The 27818-nt window shown below is 36.3% G+C and overlaps 1 long non-coding RNA gene across 1 annotated transcript in view; it reads right to left on the bottom strand.

The window, feature by feature from the left end:
• The window catches only part of LOC130855561 (uncharacterized), a 133731-nt gene that overhangs the window by 25023 nt on the left and 80890 nt on the right, over positions 1-27818 (bottom strand). The window contains exon 3 of the long non-coding RNA XR_009054344.1: positions 22561-22637. This is a non-coding gene — a long non-coding RNA (uncharacterized LOC130855561). The remainder of the gene's footprint in view (positions 1-22560; positions 22638-27818) is intronic.

Below are 27818 nucleotides of genomic sequence, written 5' to 3'. Positions count from 1 at the left end.
AAATACAAACCCAAAACAATTCAGAAAATGGTCATTGGAACACACATGTCAATAATCACTTTAAATGTCAATGGATTAAATGCTCCAACCAAAAGACACAGACTGGCTGAATGAATGGATACAAAAACAAGACCCTTCTATATGCTGCCTACAAGAAACCCACTTCAGATCAAGGGATACATATAGACTGAAAGTAAAGGGATGGAAAAAGATATTCCATGCAAATGGAAGTCAAAAGAAAGCTGGAGGAGCAATACTCATATCAGACACATTAGACTTGAAAGTAAAGACTATTACAAGAGACAAGGAAGGACACTACATAATGATCAAGGGATCCATTCAAGAAGAACATATCACAATGGTAAATATCTACACACCCAACATAGGAGCACCTCAATACATAAGGCAAATGCTAACAGCTATAAAAGGGGACATCGACAATAACACAATAATACTGGGAGACTTGAACACCCCACTTACATCAATGGACAGATCATCCAAACAGAAAATAAAGACACATAAGCTTTAAATGACACATTAGACCATCTCGACTTAATTGATATTTATAGGACATTCCATCCAAAAATGACAGAATACACTTTCTTCTCAAGTGCACATGGAACATTTTCCAGGATAGATCACATCTTGGGTCACAAATCAAACCTTGGCAATTTCAAGAAAATTGAAATCATATCAAGCATCTTCTCAGATCACAACGCCATGAGACTAGATATCAATGACAGGAAAAAAACTGCAAAAAATACAAACACATGGAGGCTAAACAAGTCACTATTAAACAACCAAGAAATCACTAAAGAAATCAAAGAGGAAAACAAAAAATATCTAGAAACAAATGACAACGAAAACACAACAACCCCAAACCTATGGGATGCAGCAAAAGCAGTTCTAAGAGGGAAGTTTATAGCAATACAGTCCTACCTGAAGAAACAAGAAAATTATCGAATAAACAACCTAACCTTACACCTAAAACAACTAGAGAAAGAAGAACAAAGAAACCCCAAAGTGAGCAGAAGGAAAGAAATCATAAAGATCAGAGCAGAAGTAAATGAAAAAGAAAGGTAGGAAGCAATAGCAAAAATTAATAAAACTAAAAGCTGGTTCTTTGAGAAGATTAACAAAATTGATAAACCATTAGCCAGACTCATCAAGAAAAAAAGGGAGAAGATGAAAATCAACAGAATTAGAAATGAAAAAGGAGAAGTAACAACAGACACCTCAGAAATACAAAACATCATAAGAGACTACCACAAGCCACTATATGCCAATAAATTGGATAATCTGGAAGAAATGGATACATTCTTAGAAAAATACAATCTTCCAAGACTGAATCAGGAAAGAAATAGAAACTATGAACAGACCAATCAAAAGTACGGAAATTGAGGCAGTGATTAAAAATCTCCCAACACACAAAAGCCCAGGACCAGATGGATTTATGGGCGAATTCTATCAAACAGTTAGAGAAGAGCTAACACCTATCCTTCTCAAACTCTTCCAAAATATTGCAGAAGGCGGAACACTCCCAAACTCATTCTACGAAGCCACCATCACCCTGATACCAAAACCAGGCAAAGATGTCACAAAAAAAGAAAACTACAGACCAATATCACTGATGAATATAGATGCAAAAATCCTCAACAAAATACTAGCTAACAGACTGCAACAGCACATTAAAAAAATCATACACCATGATCAAGTGGGGTTTATCTCTGGGATGCAAGGATTCTTCAATATACGCAAATCAATCAATGTGATACATTATATCAACAAATTGAAGGATAAAAACCATATGATCATCTCAATAGATGCAGAAAAAGCTTTTGACAAAGTTCAACATCCATTTATGATAAAAGCTCTCCAGAAAATGGGCATAGAAGGAAATTACCTCAACATAATAAAAGCCATATATGCAAAACCAAAAGCCAACATCATTCGAAATAGGGAAAAACTGAAAGAATTCCCTCTCAGAACAGGAACAAGACAAGGGTGTCCACTCTCACCACTATTATTCAACATAGTTTTGGAAGTTTTAGCCACAGCCATCAGAGAAGAAAAAGAAATCAAAGGAATCCAAATTGGAAAAGAAGAAGGAAAATTGTCACTCTTTGCAGATGACATGATATTATATATAGAAAACCCTAAAGACTCTACCAGAAAACTGCTAGCACTAATTGATGAGTTTATTAAAGTAGCAGGATTCAAAATTAATGCACAGAAATCTCTTGCATTCCTACACACTAACAACAGAAGAGCAGAAAGAGAAATTAAGGAAACTCTCCCATTCACCATTGCAACAAAAAGAATAAAATACCTAGGAATAAACCTGCCTAAGGAGGCAAAAGATCTGTATGCAGAAAACTTTAAGACATTGATGAAAGAAATCAAAGACGACACAGATGGAGGGACATACCATGTTCCTGGATTGGAAGATCAACATAGTGAAAATGACTGTACTACCCAAAGCAATTTACAGATTCAAGGCAATCCTGATCAAATTACCAATGGCATTTTTCACAGAACTAGAGCAAGAAATCTTACGATTTGTATGGAAACGCAAAAGACCCTGAATAGCCAAAGCAATCTTGAGAAGGAAAAATGGAGTTGGTGGAATCAGGCTTCCTGACTTCAAACTATACTACAAGGCCATAATGATCAAGACAGTATGGTACTGGCACAAAAACAGAAAGGAAGATCAATGGAATAGAATAGAGAACTCAGAAGTAAGCCCAAACACATATGGGCACCTTATCTTTGACAAAGGAGGCACGAGTATACAATGGAAAAAAGACAGCCTCTTCAATAAGTGGTGCTGGGAAAATTGGACAGCAACATGTAAAAGAATGAAATTAGAACACTTCCTAACACCATACACAAAAATAAACTCCAAATGGATGAAAGACCTACATGTAAGGCCAGACACTATAAAACTCCTAGAGGAAAACATAGGCAGAACACCCTATGACATCCATCAAAGCAAGATCCTTTTGGACCCACCTCCTAGAATCAGGGAAATAAAATCAAGAATAAACAAATGGGACCTCATGAAACTTAAATGCTTTTGCACAGTGAAAGAAACCATAAACAAGACTAGAAGGCAACCCTCAGAATGGGAAAAAATAGTTGCCTATGAAACTATGGACAAAGGATTAACCTCCAAAATATATAAGCAGCTCATGAGACTTAATACCAAAAAAGCAAATAACCCAATCCACAAATGGGCGGAAGACCTAATAGACATTTCTCCAAAGAAGACATACAGATGGCCAACAAACACATGACAAGATGCTCAACATCACTAATCATCAGAGAAATGCAAGTCAAAGCCACAATGAGGTATCACCTCACACCGATCAGAATGGCCATCATCACAAAATCTGGAAACAACAAACGTTGGAGAGGGTGTGGAGAAAAGGGAACTCTCCTGCACTGTTGGTGGGAATGTAAGTTGGTACAGCCACTATGGAAAACAATTTGGAGGTTCCTTCAAAAACTACAAATAGATCTACCATATTATCCAGTAATCCCACTACTGGGCATATACCCAAAGAAAACCATAATCCCAAAAGAAACATGTACCATAATGTTTATTGCAGCACTATTTACAATAGCCAGGACATGGAAGCAACCTAAATGCCCATCAACAAATGAATGGATAAAGAAGATGTGGCATATATATATACAATGGAATATTACTCAGCTATAAAAAGGGATGAGATGGAGCTATATGTAATGAGGTGGATAGACCTAGAGTCTGTCATACAGAGTGAAGTAAGTCAGAAAGAGAAAGACAAATATTGTATGCTAATTCACATATACGGAATCTAAAAATGGTACTGATGAACTCAGTGACAAGACAAGAACAAGGACACAGATGCAGAGAATGGAATGGAGAACTCGAGGTTTGGGAGGGGGCAGGGGGGCAAGGGGAAGCTGAGACGAAGCGAGAGAGTAGCACAGACATATATATACTACCAACTGTAAATTAGATAGCCAGTGGGAAGTTGTTGTATAACAAAGGGAGTTCAACTCGAGGATGGAAGATGCCTTAGAGGACTGGGATGGGGAGGGTGGGAGGGACTCGAGGGAGGGTGTGGGGGGAGTCGAGGGAGGGAGGGAATATGGGGATATGTGTATAAAAACAGATGATTGAACTTGGTGTACCCCCAAAAAAATAATAAATAAATAAATAAATAAATAAATAGATAGATAAATAAATAATAAAAAAAAATAAAGAAAACTAAATTTTATTGCATCTACATTAAAAATTTCTTTGTTACTACCTACAGGCGGTCTCTCTTAGAATTCCTTGAACCCTTGGGTCAAATACAAACTTGCTCCATTGCTTGAAGTTTTTCCATATGCTCTTTTTTTTTAAGTGTCCCTCAATATTTAGCAACAATCTCTGCAGACTGAAAGAACAAGTAGTCTCTTCCTAGAGCTAGTGAAATATTAGATATCCCCTTCCATATATAAAATCATTATTACATGTAAAACTTTCTGCCCTCTCTGTTTACATAGCTGGAAGGAATGATCATTTTAAGAGCAGTGATTTTCAGATTGTATTCAGAGGTGCCTCAGAGGTTCTCTCTCTCTTTTTTTTTTTTTTTTTTTTTAAACTGCATATAGAGATTCTTTTTAGGAGAAAATAAGTGAAGGAGCAACACCAAATAGAAAGTGTTCTAGACCTAATTCATCCAGCACACCATCACCTTTTCTTTACAACTTTTTGTTTTGAAATAATTTTAAATATACAGAAAAGTTACAAGCATAGTACAAAGAACTATTGTATGTGCTTAACCCAGATTTTAACATTTAGCCGCAATTGCTTTATCATTCTTTCCAACCTTCCCCAGCCTCTCTTTTCCTCTTCTTCTTTCTCTCTTAATAAGTATACATCTTTTATTTTCTGAATTGTTTGAAAGTTACAAAACCTTGTTCCATTACCTCTAAATACTACAGAGTAGATTTCCCAAGAACAAGGATATTCACTTACATTATCACAGTATGATAATCAAAATCAGGAAATTTAATATTGACATAATGCTGTTATATAATCTATAGAATTTATTTAAAGTTTGCCAATTGTCTCAAAAATACCCTTTATAGCAATTTTTTTTTCTGGTCCAGAATCAGCCTTTGTTTTTCACAACACTGACATTTATAAATAGTATAAACAATTTCCTTTGTAAAAGTCCCTCAATTGGGGTTTGTCTAATGTTTCCTCACAATTAGATTAGGTTATATATTTTTGGCAGAAATATTATATAAATGATATTGTGTTTTTTTCAGTGTATCACATCAGGAAGCAAATAATATTGGTTTGTCTAGCTATTGGTGATATTAACTTTGATTAATTACTTAAGTAGTTAAAGTAGTATCTGCCAGGTTACTCCACTGTAAAATATCTGTTTTCCCTTAGTAATTAAAGAATAATTCATGGAAAGATACTTTTAAGACTTTGTAAATATCTTAGCCTTCATCCAATGCTCATTCACTGGTTTTTATCAGCCACTGATGATCCTTGCCTGGTGGTTAAAATGGTGGCAAAATGGTGATTTTCCAACATCACTTTTATTTATTTTATATTTTGGGATTTGTTTCCAAACAATATTTTTAAAACTTTGAAACCCATTGTTCTGATGTAGCATTTTTTTTCTCCAATTTTCCTTATTTCAAGTCAGGTTTGTATAAACAGTATCTAGAATACAGAGAAGATTGAGCATAAATGATGGCAACCCTTTTGTTTCTGTGGCCACGCTGTCCACTATGTTGTCCCTCCAACCTGCCAGGTATGCTCCTGAATTAAGTGAGTGCCATCCCTTGTGTCCTTGGCCTGGAAGCTTCCTCCCCATGCAGCTCTGTAGTTGTTCCCACATCTCCTTTAAGCCATAGCTCAAACATTCCTTTCTCAAGGAGGCCTCCCCTGGCCATTTTTATTATAACTAAACAATGGTTCTCAAACTTTTTAAAGCCCCCTTTGAAAACCCCTTTGATGGTAACCCCTTAATTCCCAAAGCTTCATTTCACAGCAAGATATAAAATAACAATAGGTTTAACCCATGAATGGTTAAGTCAGAAACATGATCTTAACCCTTACTGTTTTATTTCACCATAGCAGGTTGACAAACTTTCTAAAGTGTTTGCTGGTATACACACAGTCCTTCTGGGTCATGGACTGTGAAAAAAAATAGATGTTACTTACTCTGCTGCTTCTGACTTATTGATTCCTTATTCAATTCACTTCCTTATTACATACAGCATATCCACTTCTCTATCACTTTGCTATGAATGTCTAATTTTTAAAACTGTTTGCTCCTAAATAAAAGTATCAATAAACAAGAATAATGTAGAACCACTTGTCTTTTCTTATGGAACACTCTCTAAAAGAATATCTTTTTAACTATGTAACACTTAACATTTGCTTATCCCAAATAACTCTTTAAAAAACAAAACACCCTCAACAAAGAATCACAGATAATAATCACCATCAAAGAGATAGCCAAGACTTTACAAGTAATCAAGTGCTTTCACTAACATTCAATAGAGAAACTCACTTTTCCCTGAACACGTTGCTTCAATATATAATTCAGTGTGACTGCATTGTATAGATCAGGATTAAAAGTGTCCTTAAAATACACAGTAAGTTCCATGACTTACAGGGCTTTCCCAAAGCCAACTTGGTAAGTCATTATTGGTATGCATCATCAATTTCTTAGAAAATCTTAAGTGTTTCTAACTATTTAACTAGTCTTTTTCCAAAACTGCAACATATTTCAGACTTTCCAAAGTATATTACTTCCAGTTCTTGTATTGAGGGCATATTCAGTGACTAACTTCTCCCCTCAACATCTATTTTTCATTAAATTACATAACAGACATCTTCTAGGTTTTCAAAATGCTTCTGTACAGTGGAATCAATATATTTGTCAACATGGTAAATAAGTAAATGTTTACAGGCCATAAGGTGATGAGGCATCTCACTATATAACAGAAGAAATTCTCCCAATATGTAACTTATTCTCCAAGGGCAACTCATATACACTGAACTATACTTTAAATCTCCTGGCTATCTAGTCCATCTAGTGAAATCCTTGAGTGATTTGCCAATGATACATCTGAAGACCTAACTCACTTTCAAAGATGCCTATTTTAGGCACTGCAAGAATTACCTGATTTTAAGTGAAACTCATGATCTCAAAAAAATACACCATATAAATTCAGTGGCCATTTGTTTTTTGTTTGTTTGTTTGTCTTTGGGGATTTTTTGTTTTTTTTCATTATAATGTTAGTTACCCTGTAGTATTCAATTATCTAAGATAAAAGGCATACCACAGTCTTTAGTCTTCTAACATACAAAAGAAAAACTATATTCATCACATATGAAGAAATACAACTTCTTGTTCTTGAGGTCTAGACCTGAGCCATCCAATATGGTAGCCAGTAGCCACATATGCCTACTGAGCACTTGTAATACATCTAGTCCAAATTGAGACACACATAAGTGTGATATACATTAGATTTCAAAGATTTAGTATGAAAAAATGTAAAATATCTCACTAATAATTTTATGTTGATTATATGTTGAAATAATATTTTAACATATTCAATTAAATAAAATATTATTAAATTCATCAGTTTCTTTTTTTTTAAATGTAGCTACTAGAAAATTTTAAATTACATAAGTGGCTCACATTTTATTCCTACTGGAGAGGACTTGTTTAGACTAAAGTGGCCAAAAGTCATAATCAGAGGCCAGTTCCATAGTGTGTCATAAATATCCTGCAGCCACACTACTTTCTACATTTTTGAGATTATTAGCACATCATCAAATCCCACGAGCAACAGATGACTAAGTTAGGTGAACTCAGTCTGTAATGAATACAATAATAAATCTTACACGTGTTAATGATATCATAGTGGTTAATTAGGCAACTTGGTACCCACCTGCTGTAACTGTCTTAAAAATGACTATCAATACTATTACTTTGATATAGCCGAAGTTTACAGATTTTATTTTTTATTACCTCATTTCTATAAATACTATACTGAATATTCTTATAAACAGTTTACTGTCTACTGAATACCTTTATTTAGATATAATGTGCATTTTAAATTCATCATATCAAAAATGAAGTCATTACCTTACTGTTAGGAGTCAATTCTCCAAGGAATTTCTCTGTGTGTGTCTCAGACTAGAAATGGTGTATCCCTCCAGGTTAGAGGGCATACTGTTCCCTGACAAGGATAATAAAGACAGTGTCATCCTCTGAGACAAAGGTTGGGCAGGACACAGATCCACTGTGTGCACAGCATCTACCTGGACCTCACTGTGTACTATGGGACTTGGGGAACCTATATGAACATGAAGATCATGCTGCCTACTGTGTTTTGAGCAATAAACTACCTAAACCTATCTCACTGGGCTCACTGTTTTCTTATCACAGAAATCTACAAAAGTGTGGTGAGCCAGCCTAGCAGCTGACTGCTGCTTAGGAACTGTTTAATACTCCTCCTCCTTTTATGTCCTCAGTCTTCATACAAGCACTGCTATCTACTCCACAGCCCAAGTCAGAAGCCTGACCATCAATCTTGACTCCTGTTCCTCATTCACTGGCCCCACCATATCCAGTCAAGTCACCATGTCCTATCATCTAAATTTCTCTTAAATCATCACTTCTCTATTTCCTCTGACTTCACCCTAGTTCATGTCACTAACCTCTCTCATCCAGATGCCTAATTTATGTCACTATCTCTAGTGTTGCCCTACTTCACCCATTCTTCACACTGCAGCTGTAATGATCATTGTCATTTCATTGCCCTCAGGATAAAGTCCAAACTTCTTAGGATTACAAGGTATTTTAAGGTCAGGACTTATATTGAATGTTTCTTGAAATTCTATTTGTGATTATATCACAGGGGGTGGAGAGGGAGGGGAGGAGAAAATTAGAGATTAGCCCACTTCTAACATAAAACACTGTGGAGCAAAACGTAAGTTGGGTGGCGTAGACCTGAGTGGATTCATCATAGTTCCTTTCTTCCTTATTCACGAAGAGTTGAGTGAAGCTGAACTGTATGACTTCCCTCTGTTAGAACTAGTAATGAAAAAAGGGCTCAACACAATCAAGAAGGGCCCTTATTACTTTATGTATTGCCAGCCACATTTATTCTGATGAAGAGAATGCTCAGCCTGTAAGCAAATATGGCCTTGCTGTTACTAGATGTGGAATAGGTGATTGGTGTCACATTTGTCTTTTCTTTTTGGTTCATGGCACTCAAAAAAGAGGCCTCCTTTGTTTTTAAATGACAGATACTAAGCATGTTTAATTCAGATTGTATCATGTTGATTGGGATGGGGAAAATTCAGATAAGCTTTATCCTGCTTTTTGTCTGGTTTAGTTCCTCTTCTTCATGACTTAGCTCAGATTTTCACTCTTTCAGGAAACCTTCTCTGACTTCCAAAGTAGGGTTAGGTGTCTTTTCTATGTACTTACTCATGTTTTAGCATTTAATACACAGAATTAATCTCTGCAACTACATGGTAACCTCCTTGAAGACAGTGTGTTTAACTCATTATCTATATCCTCAATGCTAGTATCATGCCTGGCACATAGTAGGGACCCAATAAGTAATTGTTTAGTTTAAATAAATAAATAATGAGATTACACTTTTAAAAATCAGGAAGATAACTGTAATATTGAAGGGAAATAAGGAGGAGAGGGATTTAGGTTGCAGCACTTTTCTGAGCTTCTAACACATACTCAAACACACATACATATATACTGACATGCCGTATCACTGAAGTTTTCCCTAATTTCAATAGCCCTCCCACTCCTAGGTTTGAAGCTTCAGAGCTATTAGAAGCTTTCATGAGAAAAGAGAAAAAAATGCATTTTTTTCAAAGACTTATTCATGTAAGGCAGACTTTAATATAATCTATACATAAATCAAGTCTGCTTCCAGGCCAGAAGCACAGAGATGGTGAAGGTAAGACGACAGTTTAACTGGACAATTACTTCATCCAACTTTTTAGGATGAAAGATCATCTTTGCTTACTATCCTCTCCAAAGAGCCAAGGTATTTTTGGCCCCTGGTTTGAATTTTGAGAAAAGAAGCTTAGAATGTTGCTAAGCTTTCTTCCAAGACCTTATCCAGAGCAGCCAACATAGCCCGTCAACAAAGGAAAACAAAGAGAGATCTTTAAGGAAACTGGTGCAGCATGGCAGGTTTCAAGAATGCCTATGATCCCAGGTGTGTGAACAGCTTAGGGAGACACTGCTGTCCTGGTAGTCACTAGCTGGTTACCCTTATTTAAATTTCAGAGTTTTCTTTGGCCAATAGCTGAATGATCAATTTGGTTTGTTTTTTTTGTTTGTTTTTAATTTATTTATTTATTTTATTGGCTGTGTTGGGTCTTTTTTGCTGTGCGCAGGCTTTCTTTTAGTTGCAGTGAGTGGGGGTTACTCTTCATTGTGGTGCACGGGCTCCTCTTTGCTGTGGCTTCTCTTGTTGCAGAGCACAGGCTCTAGGCGCATGGGCTTCAGTAGTTGCAGCACATGGGCTCAACAGTTGTGGCTCACGGGCTCTAAAGCACAGGCTCAGTAGTTGTGGCTCATGGGCTTAGCTGCTCCATGGCATGTGGGATCTTCCTGGAGCAGGGATCGAACCTGTGTCCCCTGCATTGCCAAGCAGATTCTTAACCACTGCGCCACCTAGGAAGCCCAATGATCAGTTTTAAAATGATTTCCAGTAAAACCAATGTAGCTCAACTTTATATTTTATGACCTGATTCTTCTAGATTATTGAAAGCTAAGTTCTTAAACTCACAGAGCACTGTCCTTCATGTAAAGAATAAGTATATAATCACATTTGGAGACAAATCTGGGTTCTAGTAATGACCCTGAAACTCACTATATGAACTTGGAGTAATAATTTTAAAACTTCAGAGCCTCAGCTTCCTCTTTGTAGTGAGGATTAATTAAATAACAATACAATGTGCCTATAACATTACCCACTACTGCACTGATGCTCAATAAGTGATAATCATAATTTTCATAAGATTCTTTAGAACACAGGTTAGCAGGCCAAACCTGTCCACCAGTTTCATAAATAAAGTTTTATTGGAACACAGCTACAATCATTTGTTTATGTATTGTTTATTGTCTATGACTACTTCTGCACTACAATGACAAAGTTGTGCAGACAGAGTAATGACAGAGTTACAACAGAGATTAATGACCCACAAAACCTAAAATATTTACTATTTGGCCCTGTATGGGAAAAGTCTGCTGACTCCTACTTACAATAGATTTCACTAAAACTTCTAAAATATTATTATCACCTTTTAGACCATCAATATATCAAATAAGCTTTCCTGGCTTTAATATACTCAAAGCTTTGTAATTAAATTCAGTATATTCAGTCTCACAAAGATAATGGCAGATATAACAGGTCTTTCTCTTCATCTATCCTCAACAGTAACTGGATGTGGCTAGAAAAAAGTCTGATAGGGATGGCTATACAAAATAATAGGCAAAATCTAACTCTTTGTAACAACCTGATAGCTTAAGTATGCTACTTACACTACTATAGTCTAGGCTTAATGAAAAAGACAGGAAGGCAGGGTATTAGTCAGGGTTCTCCAGATGGTAACTGATGGTTATAGATCTAGCTTGAGTCTAAAGGCCTGAGAACCAGGAAAGCCAATGGTGTAAGCTCTAGTCTGAAAGCCAGCAGGTTTGAGACCCAAGAAGAGCCAATTTCTCAGTTCTAGTCTAAAAAGTAGAAGAGCTATTGCCAACTCAACAGGTCCTTCTTGTGCATCCTTTCTGTCCTATTCATATCTTCAACTCATTGGATAAGGCCCATCCACATTAGGGAGGGCAGTCTTCTTTACTCATTCTACCAATTCAAATGTTAATCTCATCCAAAAAAACTTTCACAGACACTCCCAGCACAACGTTTGACCAAATATTTGGGTACCTCATGGCCCAGTCAAGTTGACACATAAAGTTAACTGTCACAGCAGGCAGGCAGCCAAAAACCAAGTATCCCTATTAGGTAGAAAATACAGAATTCTCACATACACAAGTAATATCCTGTAAGACTTTTTTTTATTGCTGCTATATAAACAGATACAAAAAGCAGGGTTTTAAAAACTACTTACACAAAATATCTAAGAGAGCAATTCTATATACTAGATAACTAGGATTCAATGTTGGAATTAGTACTTCCTGAGGCTACAAAAAAGTCTCATTAGATTTGAATAGAGGCTATATTTACCAAAATATTATTCTTCTTTCAACATTCCAAACACTTTGTACAATTGTTACAGCCTAGATATAGCTACAATGTAGATCATCTTACTCTTCCCCTTCTTTTCAAAACTCAGTAAAAAAAAAATGTGCTTTAACCTTATAAAATACCAACATCAGACCATTCATTGACTATATTTTCCCAATATTCACCTTCTAATCTGTTTATTAATCCTAATATTTCTTCATCTGTGAATATTTTAAAGATAATAGCAGGGTACCATGATTATAGAAATTAATCAATTATATGCAGTTTATTGTAAATCTTACCACTTTATTGAAAAATTCTATTGTAAATCTTACTACTTTATAAAAAGCAAGAGCAAGTGTTTTTACAGAGTGATTGATAACAATAGTTTCTGTTCTACTGCTTTGAAACAAGCAGAGTAAGCACGGGCTAAGAAATCCTATTTCCAGAGGCCTGATGACATCACTGATTATTGTTTCACATAAACAAGGAAATACCTATTAGAGCTGAGTAGTAAAACCAAATATCAAATAGTTGAAGTAGAAGGCACTTAATGGAAACAACAACTTTTTATAGACCCTTTACCTTATCTATGTCCATCACCAAAAATGAATAAAAGACAAAATATCACGTCTATATTTCTGGGAAGGTAGTGGTACAACCTGGAATTTCTGTAGATATTTCTGATAGACTATTGGGAAGGGCTGTGAGTAGACTTTAGTAACCTTAAAAAACCTACTTACAGCATGTCAACATCTCTTAAGTACCTTCTAAATACAAATGTTCATGTTATAACTCTTCTCTGGAATTTTAAGTTAGGAATGGGTTACTCTTCATGAGGATCACGCACACCGTAAACTTTTTTTAGGTCTGGATTTAGCAAAGCTCCAAGCACATTTTGTCAAAGTTCATTTTAAGCCATTTCTCAAATTTAATACACATGTACATTTCAAAAACAATTTATTTCATGTATTTCTGATTCATTTATACTTTGCTCATCAAAAGTTTATTTTTTATAAGAGTTAGTTGTTCTTTATGATTCCTAATAAGGTTTGCTTTTATAACACTCTTAAACACTCTCGATTTGAAGAGAGAAAGTTGCTCTAAAAACTTTTACCTCAGAATAACTAATTTGGTTTGAATAGAATCTACACTTAGCAAAATATTCCTATACTCTCAATTAATTTTTCTTTAACATTTCTTATAACTCTATAAGCCCATATATAGCTACAGTATAACTAAGTCATATATATCACCATCACCTAGGCAGCATTTCCAAATCTGTATTCTGCAGAATGCTAGTGTCTCAAGAGATGTCAAGAGGTGTTCATGGGTAGAAAGTGGTTAGGAGTGGTAGTCTATTAAGTGTTGGAAATGCTGAATTAAACAAAACCAAACAGGTTTCTTCACTATGAGGTTTGCCAGAACCTTTATGTGCATAATGAATATTCAAGAAAAAGATATAAGAAGCAACATTTCCCAAACTTAACAATGGAACTCTCTTATCAAACCTCCTAACATATTGTAGAATATTTATGCTCTGTAAAACAATTTGGAAAGCTGATTTGCATGGTCTCAAACACTAAGGAAGTAACTGCGTTTATGATATCCCACCTGTATCTGTCACTGTCAATGTGATAATCTACCAAACAGTGAAAGATTAACCAGCTATTTTAAAAATACTCCTAGATGAGGCAGAATTACTAATAATTCTGTTTTAACAAGATAAGAACAAACTGGAAATCTGAGTTTTGAAAAGATTCACAGATATAGACAGCAGACTTGTGGCTGCCAATGAGGAGGGGAGGCGGGGGGAGGGATGGACTGGAATTTGGGATTAGCAGATGCAAACTACTGGGTTGGCCAAAAAGTGCCTCCGATTTTTTAGCAAAAAATAAAAGACACATTTTTCATCTTCATCAAGAATTTTATTGAACAACATATTCACCCTTTTGTTCTACTACCTTCTGCCATTTTTCAGGCAACTACATAGTTCCACCTTCCCAAAACTTTTTATCTTTTTGAGCAAAGAACTGTTCCAGGTGCTTTTCACAGTCTTCCAGAGAATTGAAATTTTTTCCATTAAGAGAATTTTGTGAAGACCTAAATCAACAGAAATTCGAAAGTGCAATGTCTGGTGAATACAGCGGATGAATCAGAACTTCCCAGCCAGGGGCTTCCCTGGTAGCACTGTGGTTAAGAATTCACCTGTCAATGCAGGGAACACAGTTTCGATCCCTGCGTGGAGAAGATCCCACATGCCATGGAGCAACTAAGCCCATGTGCCACAACTACTGAGCCTGAGCTCTAGAGCCTGCGATCCACAATTACTGAGTCCACAGGCCACAACTACTGAAGCCCACACGCCTAGAGCCGGAGCTCCACAACAAGAGAAGCCACCGCAATGAGAAACCAGCACACCACAACGAAGAGAAGCCCCTGCTTGCCACAACTAGAGAAAGCCCGTGCACAGCAATGAAGACACAACACAGCCAAAAATTAAATAAATAAATAAATAAATAAATGAACTTCCCAGCCAAACTGTAACAGTTTTTACCTGCCCATCAGAGAACATGCAGCCTGACATCACCCTGATGGAAGACTCTGTATTTTCTGTTGACTAATTCTGGATGCTTTTTGTCAAGTGCCACTTTTAGTTGGTCTAATTGGGAGCAATACTTGTTGGAATAAATCATTTGGTTTTCCAGAAGGAGCTTATAATAGAGGACTCCCTTCCAATCCCACCATATACACAACATCGCCTTCTTTGTATGAAGACCAGGCTTTGGTGTGGTTGGTGGTGGTTCATTTTGCTTGCCCCACAATCTCTTCCATTCCACATTATTGTACAGTATCCACTTTTCATCACCCATCACAATTTGTTTTAAAAATGGAACAATTTCATTACATTTAAGCAGAGAATGACGTGGAAGTGAAGTCAAGAAGGTTTTTTTCCTCTTATGTGGAACCCAAGCATCACATACACTGCACAAATTTTTTTGTTGTGTTTCAGTTGCATTTTTACCTTTCTTAAAATAATAAAGCACAGTATGATGAAAATGTTACTTTTTTTCTTCTATCTTCAATATTAAAATGGCTACACAAAAATTCACCAATTTTTATGTCTTTTTTTAATGCATGCTGATATAACAGCTGTCACATACAATCTAAAAAAATTGTTTTGAATAAAGTTAAGTTAAAGACAACTAAGTGCTACTAGAGCCATTTTACAAAAAAAAAAAAAAAAATGAACGAACCTTTTGGCCAACCCAATATAAAATGGATAAACAACAAGGTCCTACTGTGTAGCACAGGGAACTATATCCAATATCCTGTGATAAACCATAATGGCAAAGAATATGAAAAAATGTATACATTTACATGTGTATAATCGAATCACTTTGCTGTACAGCAGAAATTAACACAACATTGTAAATCAACTTCAATAAAATATTTTTTTTTAAAAAGATTCTAAAGGCAGCAAGAGAAAAACAAAGTGTCAGTTACAACGGAATCCCCATAAGGCTATCAGCAAATGAGCCCTAACCAAACTTATAAGCTTTTGCACAGCAAAGGAACCATAAACCAAAAGAAAAGACAACCTACAGAATGGGAGAAAATATTTGCAAATAATGCAACCGACAAGGGCTTCATCTGTAAAATATACAAACAGCTCATAGAACTCAATATCAAAAAAAGCAAACAACCCTATCAAAATATGGGCAGTAGACCTGAACAGACATATTTCCAATGAAGACATCATACAGATAGCCAAGAGGCACATGAAAAGATGCTCAACATCACTAATCATCAGAGAAATGCAAATCAAATCCACAATGAGATATTACCTCACATCAATCAGAATGGCTATCATCAAAAAGACCACAAATAATAAATGTTGGCAAGGATGTGGGGAAAAGGGAACCCTTGTACACTACTGGTGGAAATGTAAATTGGTACAGTCACTGTGGGAAAACAGTAAGGAGATTCCTCAAAAAACTAAAAATAGAACTAACATATGATCCAGCAATTCCACTCCTCGGTATATACCCAATGAAAACGAAAACACTCATTCGAAAATATACACGCACACCAATGCTCATAGCAGCATTATTTACAATAGTCAAGATATGGAAGCAACTTGTATCCCCTGACAGATGAATGGATAAAGAAGATGTGGTATATATATATACAATGGAATACCACTCATATAAAGAATGAAATTTTACCATTCGCAACAACATGGATGGACTTGGAAGGTATTATGCTTAGTGAAATAAGTCAGACAGAGAAAGACAAATACTGTATGATATCACTTATAAATGAAATCTTAAAAACAATAATAAAACAAGTGAACATAACAAAAAAGAAACAGGCCCATGATATAGAGAACAAACTAGTGGTTACCACAGGGACAGGAAAGTGGGGAGGTACAAGATACAGATAGGGGTGGGACCTAATGAAACTTAAAAGCTTTTGCAGAGCAAAGGAAACTATAAACAAGACGAAAAGACAACACTCAGAATGGGAGAAAATATTTGCAAACGAACCAACAGACAAAGGATTAATCTCCAAAATATATAAACAGTTTATCCAGCTCAATATCAAAAAAACAAACAACCCAATCAAAAAATGGGCAGAAGACCTACAGAGGCATTTCTCTAAAGAAGACATACAAATGGCCAAGAGGCACATGAAAAGCTGCTCAACATCACTAATTACTAGAGAAATGCAAATCAAAACGACAATGAGCTATCACCTTACACTAGTTAGAATGAGCATCATCAGAAAATCTACAAACAGTAAATGCTGGAGAGGGTGTGGAGAAAAGGGAACCCTCTTGCACTGTTGGTGGGAATGTAAATTGATACAGCCACTATGGAGAACAGTATGGCGTTTCCCTGGAAAACTAAAAATAGAATTACCACATGATCCAGCAATCCCACTACTGGGCATATACCCAGAGAAAACCATCATTCAAAAAGACACATGCACCCCAATGTTCACTGCAGTACTATTTACAATAGCCAGGTCATGGAAGCAACTTAAATGTTCATCAACAGATGAATGGATAAAGAAATGTGGTACATATATACAATGGAATATTACTCAGCTGTAAAAAGGAACAAAATTGGGACATTTGTAGAGACATGGATGGACCTAGAGACTGTCATACAGAGTAAGGTAAGTCAGAAAGAGAAAAATATCGTATATTAATGCATATTGCAGAATATAGAAAAATGGTACAGATCAAGTGGTTTGCAAGGCAGAAACAGAGACACATGTAGAGAACAAACATATGGACACCAAGGGGGGAAAGTGGGGGGGCTTGGGGGGGTTGGGTGGGATGAACTGGGAGATTGGGATTTCCATATATACATTGCTAATATGAAAAAAATATCAAATTGTACACTTTAAATATATGCATTTTATGTCAATTATATCTCAATAAAAGTTCTTTAAAAAGATACAGACAGGGAATTAAGAGATGCAAACTACTATGTATAAAATAAATAAGCTACAAGGATATACTGTACAATACAGGGAATATAGCCAATATTTTATAATAACTATAAATGGAGTATAACCTTTACAATTTGTGACTCATGTTGTACACCTGAAACTTATATAATATTGTAACTATACCTCAATTTAAAAAATGTACAATGAGATATGACTAGATAGAATGTACCCACTAGAGTGATTAAAATTAAAACATTAATAACAATGATAACAGGACTGTGGAGCAACTTCACTTTCATACATGTAAAATGTAAAATGATACAATCACTTTGGAAAATAGTTTGAATTATATATGTAAAATAGGTAAACTTTATGTTCTATAATTTATACCCCAACAAAGCTGAATTTTAAAAATCAACTCAACAAAACATTTTTAAATTAGTAAAATAAAAATTCTGATAATATCTTGTAGTGGTTTAACATTTTTTAAATACTAGCCAATTTTTCCCCCTATTATTCTTAGAGTCTTCCTTCATTCAAGCAGTAGATAGGCTCTCAACTTACCTCAGGGAAAGTAGTGACAGCAGAAAGCAGAAATAAGGAGTCTTTTTTCTGACCTATGAATTTCAAAACCATGGACCTTGAGCATAATGGAAAGGACTTGGAGCATATGCTTACCAAAGCTAGGCAGATAAATAATACAAAACAAAAGGGAATGTGGAGACTAGAGTGAGTAAATCCTGTAAGGAGCCTCTATGCAACTCCAGCTGATTTTTACCATATGAAAATGTGGGTCCAATGTTGCGAGATCATTTTCCTCAAATGAAATCTGGAAATTCAGATTTTTATATGAATTTTCCAAAATTTTGAAATAATTCCCAAAGTCACCTCTGTGAGTCAAGTTCAGCCCATGGATTTGCAACATCTGGCACAGAAGACAGATTTAGAACACCTTAAAAACAAAAAACCACAAGACTTCCTCACCTTCCAGACTTGAAAGAAATTCTCTGGAATGGGGAAAAGAAGAGTCAAAGCAACAATGAATACAGACGTTGTTTTTACAGAACAGAGGCAATGTGCATGCCATTTCTCAGGTACACACTCAAGAAGGCAAGAAGGTCCCACAGAACTGGATAGATAATGTGATGGGCAAAAAAGGTATTAGCCTCATAGAATTTCCCAGGCCCTATACAGCCCCAGAGAGACTTAGACAAGTGGCAGTCTCAGAGAATTCTCCAAATTTTAGTGGAGTTTGGGGACCAAAGAAAGATTGCAACGTTATCAATAGCATAGAAGTTGCAGAAAGAGTTGCTTTACCAGCTAAAAACTTGTGGATGGGAATGAGGAATAAGTCAGCAGTAACTTGTGATGAATGACTAACTTCAGAAACAAAATGAAGGATACTATCACTGTGGAATGGTAAAGGTATCTAGTAGGACCCACCATCCCAACCCAAGAATTAGCAGAGCAGAAAAAGGTAGGAGACCCCTAATTAACGTTAAAATTTCACCCACCTAGGTAGAATAGGGGCTCAAAACAGAAACTGAACTACAAAATAATTACAGAAAGTATATTCCTTGAATATCTGACATTGTAAAGTGAGATATACATCTACAGTCAGCTATAAGTAAGAAAATTATCAAGAGAAGAGGGGAGCATTTTATTTTGTTTACTTTCTTTAGATGAGTTATGCCAAACAAACACTGGATTTGGTATTATGCCCTGCAGATAGGCCACCAGAGCATAAGATTTTGAATCACTCCTACTCAATATACTATAGAACTTAGCTCTTCAGATGACCTTTCTAATAACTTTACTAGACATACAGAGTTATCAAACAAATTTATCAGGTTTCCAAAACACATTTATAAGTAATAAACTGTCCTAGGGAAAGTCTAAATAATTGGTTACACTGGACCAAGTGAGTAAAACTTACTCATTCAGCAACTATTTAAATAAATACAATATGATGAGAATCCATTGGTTTACACTGGTCAAAGTGTTCGTCTGAGGCATTAACAAGGAGGAAGCAGCAAGGTTGTCACAATGTGTGTGTGTGTGTGTGTGCGTGTGCGTGTAAACACTGTATCTTACAATTTTTCTAAAATGACCACACAGTCCTTTAATTTCCAGAAAATAGAGTATGTATTTAAAAAGAGAAGACAAGTCTTTTAATTATCCCTTTGATACAGTCTTAGAAATTTAACAGCACACTGCCTGATTAAACATGATTAATACTCAGATCTACACTGTTGCAATTGCCCAAGTAATTCAGGCAAAGAGACTATTGAGATAATTAACCAAGTATTTACAGCAGTTGTGACACAAGACAACCTCTGAGCTTCAGTTTTCTTCTCTGTAAAATGGGGACAAATACCTACACAGCCTAATATTTGCAAAAGCATCTAGAATGGTGTCTGATATACAAGCCCACAAAAATATTTACTGAATTGGCCAGCATGGACTTCACTTCCACTGGCCTCTGAAAGTACTAATCAATAAAATCTTTCTAGGAAAACAGTCCCTTACTCCCTCATGGTACTGCAGCACTCTTCCAAAGGTAAAACAGACCTTGAGTAGTGTTATCCAGTGCAGGCTATCCCTGAACAACCACTGTATTAATATATACAACTGGGTAAGTGCCTAAGAATTCTCCTGATACCTTGCATCTCTACTTTCATCTGAGAAAATATTCCTCAAGTGAAGTGAGTCCACATTGCCTCCCTGCTCTCAACCCTCTAAGAGTAATGACTTGCCATCACACTTAGAATAAAATCCAAGGACTTTACCGTGGCCTACCAGCCTTCCCATGATCTGCCTCTGCCTAACTCTTCACCTCATTTCCTACCACACTCCCCCTCCACCCACTGTGCTTCTTACTGATCCGTGAACACATCAAGCCTTTGCACTTGACTCATCCCACTTCCAGTTACACACTCCCCTGAAACTCATATCGTTTGTTCTCTCACTTCAGATTTCTGCTCAAATATCACCTCTACAGAGAAAACTTCCTTGACTGCCCTTTCTAAAGTGGGATACTCTGTTATTCTCTATCCCCTTAACCTGTTTTTTTTCCCATAGCAAATCAAATATATATTTATTCATCTGCTGTAATGGGTGCTCCATGAGGATCGAGACTTCATCTCATTAACTATTTTATCTCCAGAGCCTAGGACCCTGCCTGGTATAAAGAGACAGTGAATTATCATTGACAATGAATCTGCTCAATTAAGTGGGAGGATTTGAATATTCAAGGAAAGCTTTCAGCAAATGCTACTGACAGTGCAATAAGAAGTAAGAAGATATCGAATCAAACTCAGCATCCCCTCTACCCCCAGCTAATATCTGATCACCCTGGCCGGCCTTCAGCCAGAATTCCCCAGACTTGATGTCTCCTCTTAGTACTTCTCCATCCACCAATGCAGCACCCTGCCCCCCACTTGCTCCTTGGCTATAAATCCCCACTTGTTCTGGGTGTATTTGGAATGGAGCCCAGTTCTATACTGGAGTCTCTCTCCCCCATTGCAATAGTCTTTTTGAATAAAATTTATGTTTACCATTTAAAAAAAAAGAAGAAGTAAGAAGATCCGTAATAGTTATGGTAGCCATGTAAACCTAGAATACCTATAGATGGGAAAAGGTAAAAGGCTGAAGGAACTGGATTAGCACCAGAATTAGAGTAAGATTTTTAATAGCTGGAGGACAGTAGGCAGGATGGAAGTAAAAAGAATAAGGTCAGGCCTCAGATGGTTGAAGCCTGAGCAGAATGGAGAAAATTTTCTCTTTTTTATCCCATTCACTCTCCCTCATTTTCCTTCCTCTCACGTTTCCTCTGGCAGTATCTACCCACTTTTGCCATCTCTCTTCCTCCTCCTTTTTTGCTTCCTCTGTCATAAATTGTTTTTCACTTGTATATTGCCTTCACAGTTTTCTTCCTGTGAATTAGTAGCCTCAGTAGAAGAAAAGATCTCTAATGAGAAACTCTTAAGAATATATTTTATATCCCTTAGATGCCAAGAACACCAACATCATCATCATCATCATCATTGTCAGCACGGAGTTCTCAAATGCAACAGGCTGAAAAAAAGAAGCATGAAGCCATTCCCTTCACCTCCTACATCAAGAATTCTGAGTGCTTTGGGACTTCATCTGTTTAATTTTCTTCTTATCCTTCTCCAGAATATATCTTTAAAATATAATCACCTTTTTTTTTAGCTTTACTGAGATATAATTTATATATAATTGCACATATGTAATATATATATTTTGATGAGTTTGGACATATGCACACACATCACCACAATTAAGGTACTATAAACATATCTATAATCTAAAATTTTCTTGTATTCCTTTGTGTTTTTGTTCTGTTATAAAAGCATGTAACATGAGATTTATCCTCAACATTTTAAAGTACACAATAACACATTTTTAACTATAGGCACTGTGTTGTACAACCAATCAACATCTTTGACGTCTATCTTCATGAATTCCTTTTAAAAAATCATGACACATCCACTAAAGTATGTTTGCTAAAATCCTAAGCCTAGCATTACCTTTTTTATTAAATTGACCCTGGTGCTTATTCAAGTTAAAATAAATGAAAACTGACAAGCAGTCTCATCAGACTCATAAATGATTGTGTATATATGCCTCTCCCCAGCCTCACCAAATGCCACTGGGCTTGGTATTCAACTCAACTCTTTGAAGAATAACTTCTAATACATTAGCAGCAGCCAACATAATAATATATATTAATTTCAAATACCTCTTAAAATATTATATCCCAGAATGTCAACTTACTCATTTTAAATTCTTCCATAGGAGTTTACAAGTAGAACATGATCTCTGTAATCCAAAATGAGTCTTGAGAATGTAAACTGTAAATAAAAATTTTAGGAGAAATTCATGACAAAGTTCATGTTTTTCCCATTTTGACCAAAGAAAAATCAAAGCAAGGAGAAATTTTTCTTTAATATCAAGCATATTTATAAGTGACAAGGCATTTATAAACTACATGATGACCTATTAGAGCTAATCAATATACTCAATAACAAACAAGATATTTCATCTTAAATGATTTATTCCATTATTTTGCTAACTATGCTTAAATTAATTCCAATTATAATCATAAATTCAAGACTATAGAGAGAAAAAAAGTTAATTCTACAAATTAAAAATCAAAATCCTAGAGTATTAATATATTACTCCTCTACATATTTCCCTGTTTCATCGCTCCAACTCCTCATATCCACACTCCCTGTCTCTGTCATTGTACATTCAAGTCCAGAGTACTATCAAGTCTAATACGGTTAGTGTAAAGTATGTATAGTTAGCAGTGTGACTTTATTATTTGTTTTGCTTAGTTCCAGGACTGAAGAATGCTAATTCCAATGCAAAAGTGTGATTCATTGTGCATATAAGTCTCTTCCCACCCCTCACCAAATCTGTGCCTTCACTGACATTCAAGAGTGCATAATTCAACTGTTGGTATTTGTCCACATTAGTCCCACAACATATTTACCAATAGTGAAAGGATGGGTCCAAATTTATATTAAGCCTAATCTGGCTTAAGACAAAATACATCTTCCTAAGGCATTCCCATTCTGAAATAACTCATAATCATAAAAGTTATATATTTACAGGATAAAAATCTGAAACGACAGTAAGGGCAGCAAAATATTCTGCTTTTCATTTTCACTATCTTGGTGTTTACTTAATGAAATGTGACACTGCTATCAGCGTAGTAAAATAAACATGAAAAGGTGCCCAATGTACAAAGAAAATATGAAAATCTCTAATGACAACAGGAAAAACAAAAATTGTTCTCTTTTCCTTTCATATGCCCTTTGTGTTAACCTGAGAGCATATGACCTTGTTATCTACATACTATAATAAAGATAAAATTGGTTGCCAGTGTGCCTAGATGGAGGCTGCAAAAATAACTAAGTAAAATTTTATTTCCCTGTGCCCGATAAAAGATCCATCATACAGGAATCAGTTCTCATTTCTCTATGTTAGAAGCTGTATACTAAATGCAGCTAAACGAGAGAAAAATACCTAAGTAACTCTCAGAAGTGGCATACACAGATATTACATCTTTGTTGAAATCTCAAAACTTACATTATCCAAAGGTTTAATTCACCTTTAAAACAGAATTTATTAAAATTCTAAACTCATATTGTGTTTATCTTTTTCGTAAGTGGATATATATACCTAGCAACATGTTTGTATCTGATGTTACTCATATAAATAAAAGCATATAGTAATTTTAGGCATTAATAGAAAAACAGACATCTGCATAGAACATTTCCCTCATTAGATATCATGTTAGCATATTTTTCCCATTTCTGATTTTACTACAAAACAAAATGAGCTGATTTTACCCTTAACTTTCTCTACGATATATATTGCCAATAATGCAAATACTTTAATTGCACATTAGAACAATCTCATTTTCCTCTAAAAATTGCTATAGAAATTAGCTCTGAAGAGACCTCATAACACATACAAAAAAAATTAAAATATGACTGTCAAACTGGCACACCAGTTACCACTTAACAACAAATATTACTTTAAAAATTACTTTTAAATTAAAAGCTATCTTTTTGAAAATCCCAGGCAAGATCACGTGGGTCATTAGAATGTTACTTGGCCTCTTCCTAAATTAGTGTTGAACTGAATCAATTAGATAAGAATCAATTAGCAAAAAACTATGTACTAATCAACTATCTTAACTACTAGCCAAACTGTATATTCAAAAAGTAACTCACTCTATTGCCATATATACATTACTAATAACAAAAAATATCAAATTGTACACTTCAAATATATGCAGTTTATTGTATGTCAATTATATCTCAAAGTTCTTTAAAAAAGGTAACTCACTCTTCAGATAGGATCAAGATGGCAGAATAGGAGGATGTGCGCTCACTCCCTCTGGCAAGAGCACCGGAATTACAACTAACTGCTGAACAATCATTGACAGAAAGACACTGAAACTCACCAAAAAAGACACCCCACATCCAGAGACAAAGGAGAAGCCGCAATGAGATGGTAGGAGGGGCACAATCGCATTAAAATCAAATCCCATAAATGCTGGGTGGGTAACTCACAAACTGGAGAACAGTTTTACAACAGAAGTCCACCCACTAAAGTGAGGGTTCTGAGTCCCACGTGAGGCTTCCCAACCTGGGAGTCCAGCAACAGGAGGAGGAATCCCCAGAGAATCAGACTTTGAAAGCCAGCAGGATTTGATTGCAGGACCTCCACAGGACTGGGGGAAACAGAGACTCCACTCTTGGAGGGCACACAAAAATGTGTGCTCACCAGGACCCAGGGGGAAGGAGCAGTGACCCCACAGGAGACTGAACCAGACCTGCCTGCTGGTGTTGGGGGGTTGCCTGCAGAGGTGGGGGGCAGCTGTGGCTCACCAAGGAGATAGGGGCACTGGCTGTGGCTCACCAAGGAGACAGGGACACTGGCGGCAGGGGTTCTGGGAAGTGGTCATTGGCGTGAGCCTTCCCAGAGTCCGTCATTAGCCCCACCAAAGAGCCTGTGGGCTCCAGTGCTAGGTGGCCTCAGGCCAAACGACCAACAGGGTGGGAACACAGCCCCACCCATTGGCAGAAAGCAGATTAAAGTCTTACTGAGTTCCACCCACCCAGCCCTACCCACCATCAGCCCCTCCTATCAGGAAGCATGCATGAGCCTCCTAGATAGCTTCCTCCACAAGAGGGCAGACAGCAGTATCAAGCAGTATCAGCAGTATTTCGTCTTGTGGAACTGAAAACCACAGCCACAGAAAGACAGAGAAAACGAAAAAGCAGAGGACTTTGTACCAGATGAAGGGACAGGATAAAAACCCAGAAAAACAACTAAATGAAGAGGAGACAGGCACCCTTCCAGAAAAAGAATTCAGAATAATGATGATGATGATGATCCGGGACTTTGAAAAAAGACTGGATGCAAAGATTGAAAAGTTTACCAAAGACCTAGAAGAATTAAAGAGCAAACAAACAGAGATATGCAACACAATAACTGAAATGAAAAATACACTAGAAGGAACCAATAGCAGATTAACTGAGACAGAAAGGCGAATAAGTGACCTGAAAGACAGAATGGTGAAAATCACTGATGCAGAAAAGAATAAGGAAAAAAGAATGAAAAGAACTGAAGACAGCCTAAGAGACCTCTGGGACAATGTTAAACTCACCAACATTCGCATTATAGGGGTCCCAGAAGGAGAAGAGGGAGAGAAAGAACCCGAGGAAATATTGGAAGAGATTATAATTGAAAACTTCCCTAACGTGGGAAAGGAAACAACTACCCAAGTCCAGGAAACACAGAGAGTCCCAGGCAGGATAAACCCAAGGAGAAACACGTCAAGACATATACTAGTCAAACTGACAAAAATTAAAGACAGAGAAAAGTTATTAAAGCAACAAGAGGAAAACGACAAATAACATACAAGGGAACTCCCATAAGGTTAACAGCTGATTTCTCAGCAGAAACTCTGCAAGCCAGAAGGGAGTGGCATGACATATTTCAAGTGATGAAAGGGAAGAACCTACAACCAAGAATACTCTACCCAGCAAGCATCTCATTCAGATTCGATGGAGAAATCAAAAGCTTTACAGACAAGCAACAGCTAAGAGAATTCAGCATCACCAAACCAGCCCTGCAACAAATGCTAAAGGAACTTCTCCAAGCAGGAAGCATAAGAGAAGAAAAGGACCTACAAAAACAAACACAAAACAATTAAGAAAATGGTAATAGGAACATACATATCGATAATCACCCCGAAAGGAAATGGACTAAATGCACCAACCGAAAGACACAGACTGGCTGAATGGATACAAAAGCAAGACCCATATATATGCTGTCTACAAGAGACCCACTTCAGACCTAGGCACACATACAGATGGAAAGTGAGGGGATGGAAAAAGATAGTCCATGCAAATGAAAATCAAAAGAAAGCTGGAGTAGCGATACTCATATCAGATAAAATAGACTTTAAAATAAAAAACGTTACAAGAGACAAGAAAGGACACTACATAAATATCAAGGGATCCATCCAAGAAGAGGAGATAACAATTATAAATATATATGCGCCCAACACAGGAGCACCTCAATACATAAGGCAAATGCTAACAACTATGAAAGAGGAAATCGACAGTAACACAACAATAGTGGGGGATTTTAACACCCCACTTACACAAATGGACAGATCATCCACACAGAAAATTAATCAGGAATCACAATCTTTAAATGACACAGTAAGTCAGCTGGATTTAATAGATATCTATAGGGTATTATATCCAAAAACAGCAGATTACACGTTCTTCTCAAGTGCACATGGAACATTCTCCAGGATAGATCACATTTTGGGTCATGAATCAAGCCTTGGTAAATTCAAGAAAATTGAAATCGTATCAAGCATCTTTTCCAACCACAACGCTATGAGATTAGAAATCAATTACAGGAAAAAAACTGTAAAAAACACAAACACATGGAGGCTAAACAATACGCTACTAAATAATCAAGAGATCACTGAAGAAATCAAAGAGGAAGTCAAAAAATACATAGAGACAAATGACAATGAAAACACAACGATCCAAAACCTATGGGATGCAGCAAAGGCAGTTCTAAGAAAGTTTATAGCAATACAATCCTACCTCAAGAAACAAGAAAAATCCCAAACAAACAATCTAACCTTACACTAAAGAAACTAGAGAAAGAAGAGCAAACAAAACCCAAAGTTAGTAGACAAACTGGGACATTTGTGGAGACATGGATGGACCTAGAGACTGTCATACAGAGTGAAATGAGTCAGAAAGAGAAAAACAAATATCGTATATTAACACATATATGTGGACTATAGAAAAATGGTACAAATCAACCAGTTTGCAAGGCAGAAACAGAGACACAGATGTAGAGAACAAACATATGGACACCAAGTGGGGAAAGCGGGAAGGGTTGGGGGGGAATGAATTGGGAGATTGGGATACCAAATTGTACACTCTAAATATATGCTGTTTATTGTCTGTTAACTGTATCTC

The sequence above is a fragment of the Hippopotamus amphibius genome, chromosome 1 (assembly GCF_030028045.1).
Source record: "Hippopotamus amphibius kiboko isolate mHipAmp2 chromosome 1, mHipAmp2.hap2, whole genome shotgun sequence".
Taxonomy (NCBI): Eukaryota; Metazoa; Chordata; class Mammalia; order Artiodactyla; family Hippopotamidae; genus Hippopotamus; species Hippopotamus amphibius.
Note: the sequence above shows the minus strand (reverse complement) of the source record. Positions and strands in the feature narration are given on the sequence as shown.